The 18,132-nt window shown below is 37.6% G+C and overlaps 1 long non-coding RNA gene across 2 annotated transcripts in view; it reads right to left on the bottom strand.

Annotated features, from left to right (window-relative positions):
• LOC118354291 (uncharacterized) overlaps positions 1-18,132 on the bottom strand; it is a 295,091-nt gene that overhangs the window by 267,910 nt on the left and 9,049 nt on the right. For both annotated transcript variants that reach the window (XR_007409729.1, XR_007409730.1), the window contains exon 3: positions 14,290-14,478. This is a non-coding gene — a long non-coding RNA (uncharacterized LOC118354291). The remainder of the gene's footprint in view (positions 1-14,289; positions 14,479-18,132) is intronic.

Here is an 18,132-nt window from a genome sequence, read left to right as displayed (position 1 = left end):
CATGGAAAGCAGGATAGTCAGGAAAGAAATGATGTCATAAAGGGGCTAACAGACTAGAGGGAAAAGAGCTGAGGCAGGGTTGTGATGAAAGTGAAGACGGGGTCAGTCTGAGCAACAAATTTAGAATGATCGGCATTAAAGAGCTTTGGTAAGAGGCTGGATACTCGCAACTAGAGATTGTGCACATAGATGATGAGATTCAAGGATGGAGTGGAGGTGAGGATCACTGGTGTCAAGGAAGTAAGAAACTGTGGAGTCACTGGCATGGCAACACAGAAAGTACTGGGGGCCTTAGGATACCATAGCAGCTGCATAGAGGAAGGTGGCATGAGACAGCTATAAAGAGGAGGGATTACTGAATGTCAACAGCCGGAACAATACTCTAGAATTGGTAATGGTGAACAAAGAATGTTGACCCTTTTCTTTGTCTTCTGCATTAGCGATAAAGGAAGGGGAAAGGGGGAAGTCTGTACTGGGAGGAATTTCATGGAAAATAACATCATTAAGGAGAAAGCCAGGTTCACTTATAGAAGAGAGGTGGAAAGAGCAGATGAGGGAAAAAGATAAAAGATAAAATCTTCAGGCCACTTGGTTAGGTGTTTGCCTTCGGTTCGGGTCACGATCTCAGGGTCTTTGGATTAAGCCCCAAGTCGGGCTCCCTGCTTAGCAGAAAGCCTCGTTCCCCCTCTATCTTCCCCTACCCCCATTCGTACATGCTCTCTCTCTCTCTCTCTCTTTGTGTCTGTCAAATAAATTAATAAATAATTTTTTAGCCAGAATTTTCATAAATCTAGGGAAGAAATCACAAAGTATAACCATAGGAACTGGTGCCACAAAAAGACTCATTACAGTTATTCACAAATATTCCGATTCACAAAGCAGACATAAATATGGGCTTGCTTTGGTCAATTAAATGTGACCAAGTGACATGTGTCACTTCTGGTAGAAGTTTTACAAGTTGGTACACAATTCACCACATTCTCCTGACCTCAGGCAATCTAGAGGCATGAATCATAGTGGGATACATACATAGTATGTGGGTCCTTGAAAAGCAGAGCACCTTGCCAACCTATGATACACATGTCACAAGTGAAAAATAAACATTTGTTCATTTGAGCGCCTGAGATATGAGGGATGTTACTACACCCTAACCTGTCCTGAGTGATATGCAACTCAAGTTGCATATGCAACTAGAACCAAGAAGCTTTTTTTAGAAAGTTCTTGGGATTTTACTTGTAATTCTCATAAAATATAGCCATATTTATAAATCACAAAATTTTCATCAAAATAGAACTCTGAGAGCTTAGGTAGGAATACTCCAAGATTAGAACACCTAGTGTTCACTGATAATTCAGGACCAGCAGCGGCCCTTAAGACCTGCAGCCTCCTTCTCCAACCCCACTGCTACCCAATCTGTTAGCATCCCTAAGCCAATGCTACAGGCTCCCGAGAGAATGCAGATGAAAAGGTCATTCTTGGGGAAAGACCTGGCTGAGGTGGAGATGGAGGAGACAGCAGAAAGGAACCACTTGTGCCTGGATAGTGTGCAAGGGAATAGATGAAAGTTAGCAAGACATTGGTACAGAGGCTCCCTAGACATGGAATCTAGAATCTCAGAGCCAGGAAGATAACAAGGACTTGTCTAACCAATATTTAGCAATTTGGCAATGATCGGAAGGCAGAATTTACTGATTGGAGTTTTTCGGAGCTGATAGGATGGGCCAACTCCAATATTAGATGGGCAATCTGCTGTTTATTTTTGGTTTTGTTCCTATCTTTATTTACTTTTCACAGAATGGGAGATATGGTGAGCAGGATTTGGCATGCTCTGGGATGATTTCAGTTACTCCTGCCAACACCTATAGAAAATTCATCAATTCACAATATTCTGATTTTTTTAAAATAGCCTTGGAGTGATGATACCACATGAAAGATCTTGTCTCCTGAATTAAATAAATAAATAAATAAATAAATAAATAAATAAATAAATATTATATATCTTCCTTTGTATTATATATATCTTTATATATATTCACCTTTATATTTTATATATATATCATATATATAATATATGTATATTTATATTTTATATATATATATATATATATATATATATATATATATATATATATATATCTTCCTTTGTCTATTTGTAAGCAACTTTCTTAGACCTGCTCCAATTGCTAGGTCCATGGTCGCTGGTTCTGAGGGCACGGATATTTGGTGAGGTGCCAGTTCCCACCCACTAAGGGATGATTCCAGCAGCAAGTGGCGGACTCCCAAGCAAGACAGTCTCACTCAGAGCTGTCATTTATGGCTTATAATATATGGTACACTAATGATTTCGTGACACTGTTATTCCTTTTCTTAGCTTCTCAAAGGACACCTGGCTCAACCAAACAACTAGCCTATTTTGTCACACTGTAGGTCATCCCGACCTTTAGAAACAGAATTGAAGAGAGGAGGGAGCACTGTGCAATTGTCACACCATTAGTCCCAGCCCTAGAAACTCGATGTTACTGAAGTTCAGAGATGCAAAAGAGACTGCTGGGAAGGTTGGCTGCCTTCTTAGCTCTGACAAGGATAATTCCAGGGCCTATGGCTTCTAGTAATAAGGTTTCAAATTGGCAGCATTTAGATGTACGTATGTTTTTGATGGTTTTCTTTAGGTTACACTAAAGGCTCTCAGGAGTTAACACTGTAGGCCACAGAGACTTGTTTGTGTGTTTTAGGGGGATGTGCATCACTGAAGAAAAAAGGAGGTAGATGGAGAAAATTTTGCAAGTGAAGATCCTAAAGGAGCATCACATATCTGTTATTGTTACCATTAGGCTATTTTCTAATTATTTAGCATTTTCAAAGCCAAACACTATACCACAGGGCTTCCTTTGTTGACTTTACAACTTCACTTTTTACAAGTGAGTGAGGTCATGTTAATTATATTATATGGAGTATTTCCACTCCCTTTTCATTTAAGTTCTGGTTAAGCCAGGCATACGGTACTACTTCCATTTAAACAAATTATATTAATGAAGTTTTGATAACTCAGCCAGTTTTTCTCAGAATAGGCCTAAATCAGACATATGTGCTGGCAGCTCAGAAAGGAGTTTTATTTGGAAATTACAGCTTTGGATAGATAAGATTTTTTTCCAACTCTTACGTAATACATACTTTTGACATAAATCACTTGTTCTATGCATTTTTGTAATATAAAGCCTGGGCTACGGTTAAGTTCTTCCTAGGCCAAAAATTACAGAACTCTGCACACAGTATGGAATCTTTTCTCTTTTATTATCAGTTCAAAGTACATACCCAGAGGAATTTGGTCATGCGACCTAAGCAGTAATTCTAGCTCTGACACAAAAATAAGGAGGAAAGGGTACCCAGGAGTTCTAGGACATAATTGTGCAGCAGGACACACATGTTCCACTTGCTTCCATGTGGAAACACAACTATGTTGTTTACCTTCCTCCTTGTGATGTATTACAATGAATAGTTTCTAAGGAACATTTGAAAATTAAACCCTACATGAATTTGAGGAAGGTGGACAACTTCTGCAGTTGATTCTGGTTCTAGGCTTTCGGAGCCATCAAGATCTGTCAAAATGAAAGAAAATGAAGAAAATAACTCATTTTAAGAGTGAAGAGCCCTGATCCTAGCCTTCAGGAAGAAAGCCTGGTAACCAGGAGGCCTGTGAACTGAACTGAACAGCCTCTGCTTACATACCCATGAGAATGCCCTGGATTATAAAGGGAGAAAAGACTTCATTGCCAGCCAGCCAGGTTCAAGCCACTCCAGCCAAACCTCCTGTATTACTTTCCTATGGCCACTGTAACAAATCACCACAAAAGTAGTGGTTTAGAACAGCACAAATTGATCCTCTTACACTTCTGGAAGTCAGAAGTCCCAAGTAAGTCTTACAGGGCTAAAATCAAGGCAGGGTTAATTTCTTCCCAGAGCTCTAAAGGAGAATCTTTCCTTGCCTTTCCCAGCCTCTAGAAGCTGTCGTTCCTTGTTGCATGACCCCACGTCACATTGCCTTTCCTCTCACTGTTCCCATCATTGCATTACCTTCTACTTTTGCCCTTCTACCCTCCCCCGTATAAGGAGTCTTGTGGTTATATTTAGGACCCATTTGGCTAATCCAGCATAACCTCCCTATCACAAGATCTTTAACCCCACCATATCTACAAAGCTTCTTTTGCTATTTACAGCAACACACATGGGTTCCAGGGATTCAGATGTCCTTATCAATGGGAGATCATTTTTCAGCCTACCACACCTCCCATGTGGCTTCTCCGACATCTGGTGCCTGAGGACACTGCACCCTCTTACCCACTACCTCTCCCAGTGACAGCCCTGCTGAAGTGATGTCTGCCTGCATCAACACACTGGTTGTTACTTCAAATAATCCCCCACTGCCACCTCCACATATACACAATGCTCTAGGGTACTCGTAAACTCAAAACGCAAGAAACTGGAACATTTAACAGAGTGGTAGAAAAGAAGCTATTCCCCTATGCTTGGCAAGGAGCAGGAAACACAAAACACAACAAGCTTAAGACCTCTCAGCAGGGACAACAGTGAAAGAGCTCACCAATGTTGTCGAGAAAGTAAATTTCAATCCCCTTGAATCTCAAGAATGATGTCCAATGATGAGGGTGAGTGTGACGATATTTTAAGAGAAACATCCTCATATGCATTCTCATGTCCTGGATCTCCATAGTCTGTTAGTTTGTGATCGATTTAAATACTTGCAAATTATTTAACTGGAATAATGCATATATTCCAGAGGGAGGAAAATAATCCCATTCATTCATTCATTCATTCATTCATTTCCTTTTCTGGTTATAGAAAAATTAAACCACTTAATGCCCGCCCAGACCAGCTCGTGGCATTGTATCTAATCCCTTTCTGGCCAGGATAGCAGCACCTGTCCCTTACCTTGGAGAGGTATAAATCTGAAGCATGAGTGAGCTACCATTCCAATAACATCAGATCCTTTAAAAGCTCAACACTCAAGAAAGATGTGGAAAAGTTTATGTTTGAGGACAATACACAGCACAGGCATCCTACAGTAAATTTTATTAGGTTTTTAAAGAGAATTATAGATGATAATGGATCTGTGGAATAATGGATAGTCCCAGAGGAACCACAAAGCTGTGATGCACATGAAGGGCTCCAGTAATGCTATAAACAGTGAAGTGTAGGCCCAGCAGTTTATGAATAGCCAATGTACTCAAAGAAATTCAGTTTCATATTAAAGTTGATATAATCTACTGGTATTTAATTCTCAGTAATGATTTTTATTGATTTCCATATTTTAGTAATGCAAGCAAATAAATGCCTTAGAACCTCAGATGCTACTATAAAAAGTATTTTTATTCTTATAACAGGGTTATTGTGATAGCTTTTCATTCATTCCCTCATTCATTTATTCATTCGACAAATCTTAGTGTCTCATCTCATGATTGATATTGTGGGGACATAAATAATGATAATCATTTAATCATCTGTAGTTTTACAATTTAAGTGGCACTTTGCCAGATGCTATTCCATTCCATAGCCCTAAAATAGGTATTTTTTCATCACTTCATGGATGGAGAAACAAAAAGCTTATACAGTCAACTATCTTCCCAAAGGTCACACAGTCTTAAGGAATTGGCAGAGTTATAAGTTAATCCCAATTCTTCTGCCTCCAGAACCACCAAACTATGTCATATGATTTGCTCCCTGCCTTCTGAAATATTATCATCCTCAAGAGGTCTCATACATAAATAATCACAATACAAGGTAAGAAGTTGTCTATATCATAAAATCAAGAATCAGTATTTTCTCAGGCTTGTGGCAAACTCATAAATCACATTTACTGGAGAATTACCCCTTCTCTATGCCTCTCCTCAAACCAAAAGCTAACTACCTTTTCAACTTTCATCTTAAGTTTTATCTCTCGATTAACAGCCATTTTCCACAATGGAGCACAGCTTTTAATGAGTTCACAAAACTTATTGCCTATATTACAACAAAGAAAGAACAGTGAAGCCTCGCTGAGGTCTAGATACTCGGCCGTGCATGACTCACTTCCCCATGAGAAAATTCACTACTGCACTCCCACTTGGCAGCATTCAAGATTTGGATTGCACCTCAGCAGTGTTAAAAATGCCTTTTGAATTGTACCTTTGTGGGCTTTTGTGAGTGATCAAAACTCAAATGATAAGTCCATGAGTGGTTAGGTTCTATAGTGGACAGAAAGCACTAAGGAAGTTGAGAGAAAAGAGAAATCCCAGCTGATGGAGAGTAACTGAGCTGGCCTCATGCAGTGGAAAGCCATAGGGGTGAGTCGGCCCTTGGTGGGACTGCAGACAGGATTTTAAGAGGAGGAAATGCCATGAGCTAAGGTGCCAACACAGGGACAAGTTGGGGCTGTTGAGGATTCACTAAACAGTCATGGGAGAGTAAAGTAGAAGATGAAAGAAAGAGCTGTATTATATACTGTATGAGCTGGTAATAAAGTTACTGAAAGTTTAAGACCAGAGTGATGACATTTTCTTTAGAAATGTACTCAGAGAAGTACATTTGGCAGAAATGCAAAATGGATTTAAACACCTACCTGAGAGCCTTCCCAACCTTCCCCTTTCTTCCTAACAAATATAGGGACTAAAAATAACAGATATTCACTTACCTGGTTACATGTGCACCAGGGCAGAAGAAAGTAGCCCAGTCCTGGCTAATAAGATGTATAGAGAAGTCTTCCAAGAGTTATCTGGGAAAGCTTTTCTCCCTTGATAAGACACGTGGGGAGGAATTCTCCCCATCTCTTCCAGTATAGGATATATATGAGGTAAAATAAAAACTCATGGACTGGGACGCCTGGGTGGCTCAGTGGTTGAGTGTCAAGAAGGGCATAGCATTTCCTTTAAGAGAACCAAACTTGAAAAACATTAATTAGGGGCAGCTGGGTGGTTCAGTGGTTGAGCGTCTGCTTTCCACGCGGGGTGTGACCCTGGGATCCTGGGGTCAAGTCCCCGCATCAGGCTCCCTGCAGGGAACCTGCTTCTTCTTTTACCTACGTCTTTGCCTCTATCTGTGTCTCTCATGAATAAATAAATAAATAAATCTTTTTTTAAAAATCTCATGGACTGATTGGTAACACTATATAAATTCTCTCATAGTAAAACTAGGAATCCTCAACCCATAACAAATGAGTTTCATTTTTTAAACTTGACAAATAAAGTAAGGGTAAATGTATAGATGTTAAGTGGGTGACAACATAGAATATGATCATTACAAAGAAACTTGAAATCTGATTGGCTGTATCATGCCTATCTGAATTTTTTTTTTAATCCGAAATTAGAGTACAAGGCCAGGAGTCTACATCAGAAAGCCAGAAAAGAATGAGTCAGGGTTCACCCGGCACTATCTGAGGAGAGGGTTTTGAACCTGGAGGCTGTGGGCAAATCTAGCCAGACTTGAAAGATGTTGACCTCACCCAGCAATTGACATCCTTCAGGCATTGTTGGGGGATGGAGGAAATGGTCTTCTACTATGATATGCCAAATCAGTTTTCCCAAATTCCAACAAATTAAATGTAGAGCATAAGAGAAACAAAGTGAATGAAACTTAGCCCAAACTCTTTGGACTGGTTACTATGGAATGGTGACTTAAATAACAAATAGGGAATAGTGGAAGGGGAGAAAATGAATTGAAAAGTTAAATTTGAAAAAAAAATAAAATAAAATAAAATAAAAAAAAAAAGAAAAGTTAAATTTGGTTTGAGCCACGTCAAGTTTTAGGGGCAAGCAAGGATACAATGTATAGATCTCTGGAAGGTGACTGGAAATGCAGGCCTGAGCTTATGAGAAAATGCTCATTAAAGACAGACCAACTTTACTCGAGGCTATGAAGTCATTCAAATTGCCAAAAGTACAAGACAGAAAGCCGGGGCAGGTGATAATGCCCATATTTGTTAAATATCTACCTTGTGTTGGGCACAATATTATTAATTACACAAGTTATCATGGGACGCCTGGGTGGCTCAGTGGTTGAGCATGTGCCTCTGGCTCAGGGCGTGGTCCCAGGGCCTGGGATAGAGTCCCACGCCAGGCTCCCTGCGGGGAGTCTGCTTCTTCCCCTGCCTACATCTCTGTCTGTCTCTCTCTGTATTTCTCATGAATAAATAAGCAAAAATCTTAAAAAAAAAAAAAAGAATTACATGTTATCAAATTTAACCTCCCAATACCACCATAAAGAAAAAATCACAAAAGCCATTTATAGGAGAGCATATGCAGGTTCAAAGAACTTATACATCATTCCCAAGGTAGAAGGTGTAGCAAAACCAGGCTTCCAATGCCAGTAAAAAAAAAGCAGAAGGCTTTATACCTTGCTCTTTCAAATGTACATGTTAAAACACTTAGTTGTTAAACTGCCAAGATGCTCATTCTTATTTCAATTTATATCATTACAAAATATAAGACCCAAAGCGTAAACACAAACTTTTTATAAATAGTGTAGAAAAAGTATTATTCTCCAAATTTTACATTTGGGGAAACACAGAAGGTCATATAGGTCACTCCGTGAACCCTGAACCTAATAGTAACATTTGATAAATGTTATTGACTCCTTACATATGTGGGGAATGGAAGCTACTGAAAGCCCAGATTTGCAATATAGTTGTAGAGATTATATAAATAAATATATGTGAAAACTAAGAGTACAATACCAAATAGTACAGGATTAACTTTTAAAGTCATACATTCACATTCTTTAAAATAATCATCTTCCCAACAAATCAGTCTTCCTTTTAAATTTTCTCTATAAATAAGTCACCGAAGATCAAAATGTGTAATAATAAACTTCTGTAAGCAAGTATACTCAAATTTGTATTATTTCTCATGTAGTATATTCATAGCAATAGTTGAATATATGGGTAAAATCACAAAGGTTTCATGAAGTATTTGCTTATGCCCACGCCATGTTTACTTACCTAATCATCCTTATTTACTCTTATTCTATCACCACTAGGTCATCGACTCAACATGTCAGGGGATGCACCTGGAGTATACTAGATATCATGCGAGGCTCTGGATATAGGAAAATGAGTACAGCATTCTTCTTACTTCCACCAGGCTCACAATACTACTTGTACTTGTAAGAACACAAGCTAGACAGTTACCAAATTACTCACTAGAAACATACTCCAGGGATCCCTGGGTGGCGCAGCGGTTTGGCGCCTGCCTTTGGCCCAGGGCGCGATCCTGGAGACCCGGGATCGGATCCCACGTCGGGCTCCCGGTGCATGGAGCCTGCTTCTCCCTCTGCCTATGTCTCTGCCTCTCTCTCTCTCTCTCTCTCTCTCTCTCTCTGTGACTATCATGAATAAATAAATAAAATCTTTAAAAAAAAAAAAAAAGAAACATACTCCATTAGTTTACAGTAAAACACGCGTTTACACTGAATAAGTTTCAACATGCTAAAAGAAAAAACAAGGAATTTATTTAATCCAAGGATTAAATTTCAGACTTCTGATTGGAACCAATATTAATGAGATGCTAAATGAAATTCTCCCCATTGCAGAAAATTAGAATCTTTTAGTATATTTCCCACCAGACTAAGATAAAAAAAATACATACAAAAATAAAAACCTTGCCATCTTTATATAATATTTTGAATTAGTTCTTAATAAACATAATGGTGTATTTTCAAATTGAAAAACATACACTTAACAACTTCTAGGGATCAAACACAAGCATTCAAATGTGTACAAATGTGGAACTAGAAAATCTTAAAAAGAGAAATTAGAAGAATTGAACATATTCTTTAGCTATGATAAAGAAGGAAATCTGCAATTTGCAATCACATGGGTGGACCTTGAGGGCATTATGCTAAGTCAAATAAGTTAGACAAAGACAAATACTATATGATACTATTTACATGTAGAATCCAGAAAAAATCAAACTCATAGAAATAGAGAGTAAAATGGTGGCTATTAGGGCCTGAGGGGTGAGGAAAATGGGGAGAAGTTGTTAAGAGGGTACAAACTTCCAGTTATAAGATGTATAAGTTACAAAAACCCAACGCACTGCATGATTGTAGTTAACAATACTGTATTATATACTTGAAAGTTGCTAAGAGAGTAGATCATAAATGTTCTTGCCACAAAAAAGAAATGGTAATTACGTGACGTGATGGAGATGTTAGCTCATGTTTCAATATGGTGCCAATCATTTCATAATATATAAGTATATCAAATCAACACGTTGTACACCTTAAACTTAAATGTTATGTGTGAATTAAATCTCAACAAAGCTGAGGAAAAAATAAGAAGAAAATAGTTTATCAAACAAAAAATTTAGAGGCATCAATAATGTCAATGATAACAAAAGAGCAAAAAAAAAACAAAAGAGCAGATTCTATGAATATAATCATCATACAAATATTAAAAAATGTAGCTAAGCACCTTCAAGTTACTGATAAATACTCTAGAGATATTTCACATCAAATGTGGTCCCCATCTTTATAATCAAAGAAAACCTTGCCTTAAATTCTAATAGAAGTGTCCATGTAGTAACAGGAAAACAGTGTTCCACCATTAACTAATGCTACGCTTGAGAATTGGTTTTAGAATGATTTTTAAGTTTCTTTTGAAGAAGGAAAACCCATGAGGCCTCTAATATATGTGTTTGAAACATTCACACAGTAAAATAACATGATGAATATCCCTTCCTCTTCCCTGTGTTCTCTCCTCTCCTTTTTCATTAGACTGAATGCCTTGAACATCTTTGATATTGGTTGAATCTGTTCAAAATAGGAATAAAGAAATCTGATGGAAATTAATTACACTAAATTGTTAGGAGAGGACAACAGCAGAAAAAAATATGTTCAACGTATGGAAATGAATTACTTAAGGTGGAGTGCAAGGAAACGGTGGGAAACATCTCTGTCCAGACACATTCAGGGTACCCCCTAAATAATACCCACATATGGAATCACCTTTTATGCCAATAAACAAGAACTACCCTCCTCCAAAAACATAAAAGGTTGAAAAATGAATAGCTGTTTCTATCCCATCACATTCAGAGAGAACCAGACAGAAAAATTGAATCAAAATGATTATGACTGCCATAGTTCTTAGAATTCCTAGAATAATCCCAATAATAAATATTCTTCCCATTGTTGTAAAAAAAAAAAAGTAATAATGCCAAAGAAACGTCAGTATGTTGGCCAGTTTCCCAGACTACTTTTTATACCTTGAAGAGACAAAAAAAAAAAAAAAATTTATCTGTATCTTAGGTATTCCACTTGGGGCTTTAAAAAAAATTCTCACCATATGTGAGCCCTACAGTAGAAATTACAGTTCAGAAAATCAGTGAAAGATTCAGCCAATCACACTGTGATCTTCCATTTTATTCATATTGGTCATACAGCCTGATCATGGACCAGTAGTCCCAAAATTTCACTTGAAGAGCACTATAAAAAAATGTGAATCTCAGATCCTGACTAGGTCTGTCTTGAATTATTATGGTGAATTATGGTGAATATATTTTAAATTAGTAAAGCTCAACACTGAATGAAGAATCATAAACCAAGGACCTAAGCAAAAAAGTCTTGTACAGCCAGAATACATCCAGTAGAGTATCGTGACACTTGAGACTTGTGCCCATTTTAACCTTCAGTGATGGCCTAATAGAAAGGATAAATAGACAAATTGATAACTGGAAAACATTATAAGAAATTTGAAAGAATTTGTTCCTGAAACAAAAGAGAGAGAGGTGGTGGAGGAAGTTCAGGAAACAAATAAACAAAACCAGATTTCTCTCCAGAGAAAATTAAGATCAGCCCATCAGCAGGAAAATGATTGTGCACTGAAGGTAATCCAAAGAGATGGAAAGGTAGAAAGCAATGCACTAAGTGGTGGAATAGATGAACTTCATATAGTAACAAATCCTATACCAAATTATTTCCCTTCTACCACTCATTCGACTATTTACTGCTTAAAGAATGCTCAGTATCATTTCAAGTTGTATTTCTCACCTCTCGTTTATTCTACACTTTTAAAGGTGGATAGAAAAGAGGGATAGGAGAAAAAGAGTATCAGAAATAAAATTTCATTAGATTCTCACCTTATAAAAGTCAAGTGAAAAGACAAGTGTAAGTTATATATCTATTATGCAACGTAACCACTAGGAAAGTAAAATGTTCAGTTATTTCATCTGTATAGTAGGAAATTCAGGTAAAAAGTATGAATTTCCTCCACAACACATGGATGCAGGAAACAACTGTGTGTGCATGTGTGTGTGTGTGTGTGTGTGTATGAGAGAGAAAGAGAGAATGTGTGCATGTACACAAGTGAGTGCAAGCACACACAAATTAATCTGGCTCTGCCTATACCTGCTAAAGTGGAAGGAAAGTTCAAACTGAATCATGTTTTAGGAACACTCTGTAGGGTTATATAAGAGTATAGTCCAGAAATTTTGAGAAAAGGCCATCAGTCTTCAATACATTATATTGACCAGGCCCATATCAGTTATTCCAAGGCAATTTCCAAAGCTTGGCCACAGAGGCCTTCCTCCATGACCCTCAAGACTGCAGAACCTAAACATCCACTTATGACTGCCTGAGAGGGCCTCTCTCCTCACAGAACACTGCATGGCAGGATGGTCTGGGTTTGTAGTCTCACACATCACCCACATATGACCCTTCTCTCTATTCTATGGAAGACCCTACTAGGACCTAGAAAATCTGCTATTCTCCTTTTAAACTCAGCTCAAAACATCACCTTCTAACCCTCTCTTCTCTAGGGCTTAGTGGATGTAAAAAAAAACAAAAGAAAACTGAGTAAGAGAAAGCCAGTAAGGATATCTAAGATCTTTAGAAATACTATGCTAGATTCTTCTTTCAGGAGTGGAGAAAGGAATACATTTTTTTTTGTCTTGGAAAACTGCAATAGGATAAATTAAAAAACAAGGGGGGAATGCTCAAGAGTCTATCTATGTATTAGCTTGAAACACAAAATTGCCATTGTCTTAGTTCAAGATGTCTAAATATCAGCAAGTTCATGTGATTCGGCCTAATATTTTTATCTTAATAACTTATAGTATTTGCTTGACTAGTTTTCATTAAGTGAATTTTTTTAAGCGGACTCCATGTCCAGAGCAGAGCCCAACACAGGGCTTAAACTCATGACCCTGAGATCAAGACCTGAGCTGAGATCAAGAGTAAGATAGATGCTTTACTGACTGAGGCACCCAAGCCTCCCTAAATAAACTTTTTTAAATTAATACGTTATTTGAAGGTCAAACTCTGCCTAAACATAAAAACATGCAAGTGACTTACCAATCTTTCCCCAGAAGCCATTATTATCGAGGACAATTCTTATAGACATTTCAGGATAATACTGCCTAGTGTGTTGATCTTACCAGTATATAATAGGCAACTCAGGCTGTCAGCTTATGTTGTTACATTGGTCCAGCAGATGAAGAAAATGGATGGATGGATGGATGGATGGATGGATGGATAGAAGGAAAGAAGAAAGAAAAAGAAAAGAAAAGAAAAGAAAAAGAAAGCCCAAGCATCTGAATAAAGTTCAGTTTTAATTTTTCTCCCAAATCATCTGAACCTCAGGAAGTGATTTTTAAAATATTTTCTAAATGAAAAGGGTTTAGTACATTTCCACTCTCTGTGATAACATCAGAGTAATTAATGCCATGACAACAAGAAAAAGGCTGAAAGGAATAAATAAAAAGAGAAGTTAATTTTTCTATTTGTTGCTGATACAAGATGCTTCAGTTTCTCTTGAAAATTAAATTATTTTCAATAATCTTTTAAATCTTCTATTTGCTTCACAAAGAAAACCTCAATTCAGTTCCAATCATCTCAAACAACTGATAATTTCCCACCCAGTTAACAGTTTTAAGCTCTCTGGAGCAGAGAGCAGGAGTGTCCTTTCTGTTCAGCAAAGGAATGAAGAATCAGAGGAAGGAGCCCCTGAACACTCAGGCTGGGCAGACCTTTTCCTGGTGGTCTGCAAATGGGCAGATTGGTATTTATTCAGATTCAAACTGAATTCATTCCAGAACTCTTTCACCAGAATACCAACTAGACCCTGACAGATATTTTAGCATTCTTTTACCAAAGGCTTGCAGGGTGTCCCAAAGCAGCAAAGGATCCAAATCTTTGAGGTCATGAACGTCTACTTATGTAGACTTTTCACAGTACCAGAGGAGGCAAGGTCCCTCTATCTCAGCCTCTGGAGGAGATTCCAAGAGGACACTCTCCCTCCCTTTCTCTCACCTTCTCCCAAGCGTCTTCAGGTCCTTTCAGCTGTCTTCTCTTCAGCCCCTCTCAAAAAAGGACAAACCACTCTTCCGCCACTGAGTCTTGGGTCTGGTCCATCTTCTGCTTTGCAAACTCTGCTGTCTCAGGCTTCATTAGGAATTCAGAGAGGTCTGTCTCTGTTTAAGCTTCCTCCAAGTCCATGGTCTATGCAAAAGGTGGGTAGTTCAAGGTCAGTGAGGACACTTTTCACCAGTAATGTTGCAATTCACTTTCCTGCCAAATACTTTAAGGTTTACACCCCTAATCACAGAAAGGTTCATCTTCTTCCAAAGACTTGAGCAAGGCCCTATCTAATCTTCATGAGAAATGTGTACATCAACTATTAACATGACTTTGGCCCCTATTCCTTGTGAAATAGTACCTCTAACCCTGCGATAGTAAAAGCTCACGGCTTTCCTGGCCTGGTTTTTATTACAAAGGGTCCCTATATTAATTGAAAATGCTTCTGCCCGAGTCATTCAAGATGAATCTTGCAGGTTTAAAGAGTGTCACTCTGATACTCTAGTTTCTCTCATGACAACAGATGCGGCATTTATCTGATGCAGATCTAGCTGACCTCTGGAAATCAAGCCCAACTAAATTCCATTTAGGAAAAAGCCCTTTTTACAAAACCAGGGGCTAGTTTATATGACCCAGGCAATGTCTTCCATATCTATATCCCCTGCTGCTGTAACTAAGATACCATACTTATTCATAGTCATTCTAAGTATCCAAAGAAAAGCACATTTATTGATCCAAAAGATCATTAATCTTGATCAAGATCAACAAGCTTTTTTCTATGACAGTTCAGATAGTAAATACAGTCCCTAACACAACTACTCAACTCCACCATTTATAGCTTTAAAGCAGCCATAGATAATACACAAATGAATAGGTGTAGCTGTGTTCCAATAAAATTTTATTTACAAAATAGTCAGTGGGTCAGATTTAGCCTACATGCAATAATTTGACAAGCTCTTTTCTAGATTATTATTCCAATTATAGATTTTAATTTTTACAAGATTTATTTATTTATTGGGAGGAGGGAGAGAGAGTACAAGTGGGGAGGAGGGAAGAGAGAGAGAGAGAGAGACTCTTTAAGCAGACTCCCTGCTGAGGGTGGAGCTAATGTGGGACTTGATCCCAGGACCCTGAGATCATGACCTGAGCCAAAATCAAGAGCTGGCTGCTCAACCAACTGAGCCACCCAGGGACCTCCAAATTATAGATTTTAAAAGAAACTTTAGGTTTACACTGATTCAGGTGATTATCAAAAATATACGAACATATCACAAACCATCTCTCCCTTGCTGTCCTGCTTACCGCTCCCTTGCAGTGTATTCAATAAAATTATTTTAAAAAAAAAGTATATGAAGGGATCTATGAGGATAGATCTATTTACACACAAGATATAAATTTGAAAATAGGGATCTCTGGGTGGCGCAGCGGTTTGGCGCCTGCCTTTGGCCCAGGGCGCGATCCTGGAGACCCGGGATCGAATCCCACGTCAGGCTCCCTGCATGGAGCCTGCTTCTCCCTCTGCCTGTGTCTCTGTCTCTCTCTCTCTCTCTGTGTGTGTGACTATCATAAATAAATAAAAATTTAAAAAAAGGAAACTTAATAAATAAATAAAATAAATAAAAATAGCCACAGAATTTTAAAATTCAAGACATCAAGAAAACCAAGGATATGTAGTTAATGTACCTTATTTTACAGATGATAAAAATGTGTGACAGGTTTTAGTAAAGAACTAGGTCCACTGACTCCCAATTTAAAATTATCATAATCTTGGGGCACCTGGGTGACTCAGTGGTTGAGCATCTGCCTTTGGCTCAGGTCATGAATCCAAGATCCTGGATCAAGTCCCACATCAGGCTCCCTGCAGGGAGCCTGCTTCTCCCTCTGCCTGTGTCTCTGCCTCTGTGTGTGTGTGTGTGTGTGTGTGTGTGTGTGTGTATGTGTGTGTGTATGTCTCATGAATAAACAAAATCTTAAAAAAAATTATCACAATCTAAGAAATTTATCACAAAACCGAAAGCAAAACATAATAAGCACATAAGTAACTCTAGGGATATAAACACTATCAGTTATATCATAAAGGTAGTATCTACAGAGTTAGATGGCATTCCAGCCACTGCTCCAATTCCTTAGTAATTTTAAGTCTCCATACTAACACACACACACACACACACACACACACACACACACATCATATACAACATTATTGTGGGTTTCCAAAATCCAGCCCATGCCAACATAGGCATAAAAATTCAACTGCAATATACCTTGACACTGACCAGCAAGAGTTATTTCCACCGTTAAAAATAATAATAATAAAGCACACCAAGAAGCCATAAATAATAATACTTAGAATTAGGTCAGTGGAAACTTAAATACAATATAAAATATTAACAGTGGTAGGTCTTTTAATAATGTATATTTTGCTTTTTGTAATTCTCTTTTGTATTTTTCTAATATTTTTCCAATTTGCATGCACTAGTTTTATAACCTGAAAAAAGATCCTCAAACGAACTGACACAGGACATGTTATGCAATACAAAATAACTCCTTGAAAGAATGATTTATCATATGCAACTCTGTATCACTAGATCCTAGCAAAATCTATATATTAGACATTCAATAGATGTATATGTGGCAGGTAGCTTGAGAACATTCTCAGTTAAACAGGTAACATTAGCGAAGGTATTTAAATACTAAAAATTCTAACAAAGTCATTCTCATCTTTATTTGTAATATCCATTATTAGCATGCAGAACTATTTGGTTTTATTACAATCTAAAGTTATGCTTCACAGCTGTGTTTTTGTAGCTGTGAAAATTTAGTCCTCCGATTACATCTTAGCTGTTTACATTTTAGCTGTGAAATAGGATTTTGTTTTTAGCTAGCTAGCAAAAGAACTTTTGTAACATCAGTTTCAAAAATTTTCAAATCAGAAATAACAACTTTAAATATATCAAAATGTACCTTGCTTTCTCTCATGTGATAATAACTGCCATGTAATAATTAGTGAAGTTGAACACTTAAATTACTTTATCATTTTTTTCCCCATGGAAGTGTCTGTTATGTTCTGAATAAAGAAAATACCCAATCTAAGGAAAATGTCATGGGGTCACTGCTGCATCTTCATTGATAAAGTACACAGAAAATTATCTGTTCTGACACAAAGTTCATATATAGGAACATAAAGAAATATTTTGCTAAAAAACAAACTCATGTGTAGTTTAATGTGGGCACCAAAATCAATGGGCAAATCAATATTTAACTTGCTTAAGAGAGCTATTTAGAGAGTCTAGGATAGTGATACTCAGAGAGGTCCCTGGACCATCATGTTTGGATGGGAGCTGTTTAGAAATGTTGAATCTTGGGCTTACACCAGAGCTCTTGATTCACAATCTGCATTTTAATACCTTAGAGCATTCTTGTTCACATGGAATTTGAGAAGCGCTAGTCCATTGCTATTTTCAGCAAAAATTTTGGACATAATATGCAAATTATAGAATCGTAGACAATAATGACACTTGTTGGTCACAAATATTCCAGAATACTTGTATTCAGATTGTACCATTCTTACTGTAGTCACTTTTGGAAGCTAGATATTTACTTCCCTGACCCTCCATCCATGACACTATACTCAGAAAGTTCCTTATGGACTTGTTAAGACGTACAAAATCAGTGGTATTACCTTACAGTTTCACCTCCTTTCATACCAAAAGCAGCTTTTCACGCTGATTTTATTCACAAAACTAAGCCAAATAACGCTGGACTCTTTCCGAAATCAAATCCATTTTCAAACATAAA

Source organism: Canis lupus, chromosome 3, assembly GCF_003254725.2.
Source record: "Canis lupus dingo isolate Sandy chromosome 3, ASM325472v2, whole genome shotgun sequence".
Taxonomy (NCBI): Eukaryota; Metazoa; Chordata; class Mammalia; order Carnivora; family Canidae; genus Canis; species Canis lupus.
The sequence above is the reverse complement of the archived record's forward strand: the minus strand, read 5'-3'. Positions and strand labels throughout refer to the sequence as shown.